Raw genomic sequence first — 6346 nt, 5'->3', positions numbered from 1 at the left:
AGGGCGGAGAGGAGGGGAAAGAAGCATCTGAACGGCTAAATTGTGCCAGCAGCGCTGAGAGCGAGAGTCGCGGTGAGTCCTGGGCCACTGGGGCCCCGTTGCCTCTCTTGTGCATCCTGGGCCCTCCCTGTCTCTCCCCTGGCCCCCTCTCTTTCCTTACCTGCTGCAAAATGTTTTTGTTTTTTTTTTTTTTGGCGCCCCCCCGCCCCTTCTTTCTCCATCTCGCTCTGAGTGGCTCCCTGCCTCCCCGTCTTTTCAGGCCTCCCTCTCTCTGTCCTGTAGCCTGTGGCTACTTGTTCTTTCTCCGCCTCTCTCTGCCTGGCTCTGGCTCCATTTTTATTTTTTTATTCCTCCTGCTCTGTCCTGTAGCCTGTCGGTATTTTGTCTTTCTCTGGCCCTCTTGGTCTGACTCCGTGTGTTACCGAAAAACGCGGTAAAATCGGAAACAACTCCTCAACGCCGATTTAGTATTAAAGAGCAGGCGTTCTTTATTCACGGCGCCGGATGCACGGGGGATCGCTCCTCCTGGCGTGCGTACCTCACACACCTTTCCCGTAGAATTTGTAGATCAAAATTTTACGTATTCATACATATTCATTATCGTCCTGTCTACTGATCGGTACAAACTGGCTCGTTCCGTATGTAAATCACTGCGCAGGCTCGGTGGTGGTCCGTGAGTCGGTGGTCGCGATCTCCCCCTGCCAGAATTGCCTTTTACCTTCTTGGCTCTTAATCTTGGCAGTCTTGGCTAGTTTTCTCAGTCCGCTACACGAAACCGCGTTTTGTCATCCTTTTCTGACAGAAGCACGTTGTCTGTTGTTCTGCTGACATTAACGATCGCCTAGGGACTAAAATGCAGATCGACAGATGCGCTGATTCGTACGCTCCGTGTTCCCGTAATGGAACACCGTCTCTGGTTGGTTGACTTCATCGCTTTGGTTACACCTGTTCCTGTTGTTCAGTTTCTTCTTTTTTGGCTTTGTGTGATTCTCTCTGTGATTCTGTTTTTCTCTGCCTCGCTTTTCCCAGCTCCCCGTCCCTCACTTTGAATACCCGTTATCCTTCACCAGCTCACTCTCCCTTGGTTGCCATCCCCGTTTCTGAGTTCCTCCTGCTTTGCCACGTAGCCCGTGACTTTTTTCTTAATCTCTCTCTGTCTGCCTCAACGCTCCCGCCGCGCTTTTTAGTTCGTCTGCTCTGCTCTGTACCCTGCTACTGTTACTTGCCTGCCTGAGTTCTTCTCTGTCCAGCTCCCTTTCCCTATTCTCGAATTCCTGTTCTTCCTGCACCCGCCGCTGTTCCCTGTGATCTCCGTCTCTCTCTGTCCAGCTCCCTGTCCCTAGGTTTTAATTCCTGCCTCTGCCCGCCGTAGCCCGTCTAGATTTTTCTCTCGGCCTCTCTCTCTGTCCGGCTCCCCCTCTCTGTGTTCTAATTCCACGTTCTCTGTCACGTAGACCCGTGCTGTTTGTTTGTCCTCATCTCTCTCTGTCCAGCTCCTTGCTGCTATGTTTTATTTCTTCCCTCTCTGTCTGTCTTTGTAGCCCATTGCCGTTGTTTGTTTTTTTTTTTTTTCCTACTTGTTTCTTCATGTGTCTCTGTCTGCCTCCCAGTGCCTGATCTTTAATTCCTCCTTCCCTGTAGGCTGCTGTTCCTTTTCTCCATTCTACATTGTGTTCTCTTTGGTCTCCTGTTCTTATTCATCGATTCCCTCCTCGCCGCCCTGTGGCTTGTCCCCATTTTATTGTTGCGCCTCTCTCCCTCTCTCTGGCTTCTTGCCCCTGTTTTGAAAATTCCTCCCTCTCTTCTCTCTTCCCTGTTGGCCGTGTGATCTTCAGCCTTTCTCCATCTCTTTCTGCCCAGCTCTCTGTGTCTATTCATTAATTCTTCCCTCTCTGCCCTGTAGCCTGTAGCTTTTGTCCTTTCTCCATCTTGCTGTCTCTGGCTTCCCCATGACCCTGTTTTAGAATTGTTTCTCTCTCCTTTCTGTACGCATTGCGATTCCTTTTGCTCCCCATCGCCCTTTGTTTTGGGTGTTTTTTTGTTGTTGTTTCTCTGGCTCCCTGTCCCTAATTCTTAATTCTCTGCCTTCTCATGCTCTGTACCACGTAGCCCCATGGTTTGTTTTGTGGTGTTCCCTCCCCGGCCCCTTCCCTCCGTTGTTGGCTGTCTCGGCTCCCTGTCCCCGTGGCTTCATTCTTCCCTCTCTGCCCTGTTCTTGTCGCTTGTCTTGTCTGTCTCCATCGCGCTCGGTCCAGCTTCCTGCCCCTATTCTTCTTTCCTCCCTCGCTGTCGTGCTGCCTGCCCCAGGTTCTTTGTGCGTCTCCAGCCTGCTCCTCTTCCTTCTTTGTTGGTCTGTGTCCTGCTCTTCCCCTCTCTCTGCTGCCTCTCTTCCCCTCTCTCTGCTGCCTCTCTTCCCCTCTCTCTGCTGCCTCTCTTCCCCTCTCTCTGCTGCCTCTCTTCCCCTCTCTCTGCTGCCTCTCTTCCCCTCTCTCTGCTGCCTCTCTTCCCCTCTCTCTGCTGCCTCTCTTCCCCTCTCTCTGCTGCTTGTATCTCCACCTCCGTCAGGCTCCCTGTCCTTCTCTGGCCGTCCTGTTCCCTGCCTCGTGCCTTCTCACTACACGTACACACGCCCCCCGCCCCGTTCAGCTGGATGCTGCTGTTCTCTCCTCCTACTGTCCTGTGCTCGCCCTGGGCCCTGCTATCTTCCTCCTTTTCTTGCTTCTCGTCCTCATGTGCCCACCCTTGGGCTCCTCCTTGTCCTCATCGGCCCACCCTCTGGCCCCTCCCCCTCCTCCTCAGCCCGCCCTCGGGCCTGCTCTTGGGCCCTCTATCTTCCTCCTCGGGCCCCTCCTCCTCTTCCTCTGCCTGCCCTTGTGCACCTGCTCGTTGTCGTCCTCCTCCTCCTCCTCTGGCCCTCCCTTTGGTCTGACCTGTGCAGTGTGATAGAGCAGAGCTGAGTAGAGCACACTAAGGCAGCAGGTCCCTGTGCAGGATTAAAGGGAAGATGCAAGTGAAGGGTATTTGAGGAGCATTTCAGGTGAGTTGGGTTGCAGTGAGGAGGAGCATGGGGCTGGTGACTTCTTGCAAGGAGAGCGGTGATTTTGTGTCTTACGGTATCTCTAGGGGCTGCAAGTGATGACGACTGTCTCAGTCTGGAAGGGGCACAGAGCAGCTGAGCGGAACCCCGGGCTACATGTGAGGTGGGGATGATATGGGAAAGGTCCGTGTTGACTGATGTGTTGCTGACTGACAGCACGGTTTGTTGTCTGTGGGTTGGGAGTTTGGGTTTTTTTTTTTTCTGAGAGTGAAGAGGCACCTGGCAACTGCAGGATTGATCTAGTGGGCTGCTGGTGTTTTTCTTGTTGAGGATGGATTGAGTGTCCCGGCCCTCTAAAAGCAGTGGTGGCCTTTTCTGGACTTGCTGTAGAGTAAGGAGGGGAATGCTGTGGGAAGTGTCTGTGGTGTGATGCTGATTGACAGCACTCTCCAGCCTTTTTTTTGGTTGTGTGTGGGGTTTTTTTTTTGGATGATGAGGAGGCACCTGGGACTGCAGGACAAATCCAGTGGTCTGACTGTGCTCTTCCTTCTTGAGGATGGATTGAGCTTCCTGGCCCTCTGAAAGCTAAGTTGAGGCAGGGGTGCTGGGGAAAGGGTCGGGGTAGGGTGGGGACAAGGTTGGCCACGGCAGGAAGGGGTTTTAAAGGTAGCCTAGGGGCGAGGGCTGTCCAGGAAGCAGTCCCCTTTGGGCAGGTAAGGGGAGCGAGTTCCTCTTCAGCATGGTGCTAGTTTGTGCTGGGCAGGGCTGTTCCGGGCTGCGTGTGTTGTGTAGTTTGTGTGGTGTGTGTTCGGCGTCTTAGACCTTTCTCGGGTCACGATGTTCTCTTTACTCTCAGGAGCACAGCACTATCCCGAGGGGCTGGCAAGGTTCTAATTGTGGGGCTGGCGCCCTTTGGGTGCTTCTTTTTTTGCGTGTTACAGTTTAAAGTGTGGATCGCTCTGTTGTTTGAGGAGTTTCTGGGCAGTTGTTGTCTGCGACATCGTTCCCAGATGCATGAACAGCTCTGCTCTGTCGCTGTCCATTTTCAAGGAGTGTAATTTCTTCCCTGCATCCTTATGTTCTTAGGTCTTGTAGCCGGGCTTCTTGTGCACCCTTCGTCTCAGTTTTGAGAGGAACTTCTTGTCACGGGCCCTGACGCTCTTCTAATCTTTTTGGATCGCGTTAGGGCCTCCTTGCGTCACTGCCAGGGTTCCGCAGGTCTTGTTGCTGGACGAGCTCTTCCGTCCAGTTGTCCCTCTGTTTGCCGAGAGCGTTCTCTCGTCTCGGAGGCGCGCAGTTTGTAGCGTTTCTCATAGCGTTGGTGTGTGCGTTTGAGTTTGTCTCGGACCGCCTTGCTAGCCCTGTAGAGTCGGGTAGGTGGCACAGCGAGGAGAGGTTAGGGTTCATCTGTTGCTGTGCCAAGGCTGTTGGGGGAAAGGTTGTACCGTCATCTCGGATTGAGTGGCCCTCCTCAGCGGGCGAGGACCGTAATCACCGTGACATTTTGTGGGCTCGGAGGCCGTGACCGTAGCTATCTGGGAGAGGCGGCTAGAGTTCAGCTGAGCAGATTACCTCTGCAGGGTGTTCAAGCTTGTACGTGCGTAGGGCTTCATGTTTGATGTCATATGTTTGTTTTAATGGCAGGTTATAGTCGGTCTTCAGGAACCGTTAAGGTACTGCTGTGCAACCAGGCGCCTTGTTTGGTACTGGTTTTGGAGATGCCGAGGGACGAGTCGTGCAGGGCGACGGAGGGGAACCGATGTAAGCGGGTGAGGTGGTGCGTGGTGTATATAGAGGGAAGATGTGACCGATGGCTCTATGACTCCGTTGCTCCTTGCGTTTGTCTTTTGTTTGGGGTTTGAAGTAGCGTAGCAATGAGCAAAGGAGGCAAGTCGAGCAAGGCGAGTGGTGATTGGTGGGCTGAAGTAGCAGCTCTTTTCTGAGGTGTTGTGTTGCTGGGGAAGTTATAAGCAACGCGCGTTGTTCGGGTGTTACGGACGGCGGGCGAGCTGGACACGGCACCTGGAAGTGGCGTAGGCTGGGAGGGAGGCTGTCGAGGGAAAGGGGTGCGAGACGGGGATCGGTGCGGGCAGGCTGTGGCATCGGGCAGCATCTCGGGAGGTGCCTTTTCGCTTGGCTTTTTGCAGGTGCCGCTGGCAGGCTCGGAGCGGTGCTGCCGCGTGCCTATGAGAGGTCTGAGAAGGTGGGGCAGCGGCCAGCATCTGAGACCAGAGAATGCTGTGGTCCGTCGTAGAGCTCTTCAGTTCTGTAGGTAACACGTGGGCCGTCTTTGGAACGGCGTATGAGCATTAGAAGCGAGCTGGGTAGTAACGAGGAAGTCACGGGGCGGTGATTTCTCACGAGCGTAACGGTAGTTTACTGTGTGTTGATACATTTGGTGCCACAAGCGATGACGGAAGCGGGGTGTGATGCTGGAATCTGTGCAGAGCAGGTGAGCCGATGGGCATGTTCGTTTTGATGAGGGGGGTGCTCTGGAAGAGATCTGTGTTGACCCGTGTGATACTTATTGCTGGCCCTGGTGTTTTTTGGGGTTTTTTTTTGTTGGGTTTTTTTTTCACGTGATGAAGAGGCACCTGGCCACTGCGAGAATATCCTGGTTAGCTGGTGTGTTTCTTGTTGTGAAAGGATTCATAATCTGACCCATCTGAAAGCCCCACAGTGTGACTTTTGTTAGGAAGAGATCTTGAAAAATTGAGATATTTCTTATTCAGTGAGGTTGCATTCTATGAACTTGCCATCAGAGCGCATCTTAGAGACAATGTCTTTGTCAGTAGAACTCACCAGCACAAGACTTGCGAAGTATTGCTTTTTTTTCTAAGATAAAAAAATCAATGGTCCTTGCGGAGATCCAAGCACAGCACATACTCCAAATGTTGATGGCATTGGTAGTGCTTGGGTTCTCAGTTGTAACAGTCGAGATCCCATAAAAATACGGTTCCCCTGCATGCTTCGGTACAGCCAAACGCATTAGCATATCTGCCGGTCCTTCTTGGTAGCCCCATGTATTGCAACACTGGGGATTTGATTTGCGTGGTTTTTTGTTGTGGTATTATTTTTTTCTGCAAAAAAGTAAAACTGTATTGGGGATCTCTTCACTCACCGATTCTTCTGTCATAAATGAAAGTTTAAAAAAAGCTAACATCGTCTGATGAACAATGTGACTTGCACTGTTTCAGCTGTAACTGCCGAGCAGATGTAGCGTACGATTTATTAGGTGTAATTAAGCAGGTAGGTATTTGTTGTAAATATTTAATGAGGGGTGACTGAATGTTGGGGTGGGGGCGTTTT

This window comes from Phalacrocorax carbo, unplaced genomic scaffold (assembly GCF_963921805.1).
Source record: "Phalacrocorax carbo unplaced genomic scaffold, bPhaCar2.1 SCAFFOLD_127, whole genome shotgun sequence".
In the NCBI taxonomy this organism is placed as follows: domain Eukaryota; kingdom Metazoa; phylum Chordata; class Aves; order Suliformes; family Phalacrocoracidae; genus Phalacrocorax; species Phalacrocorax carbo.
Note: the sequence above shows the minus strand (reverse complement) of the source record.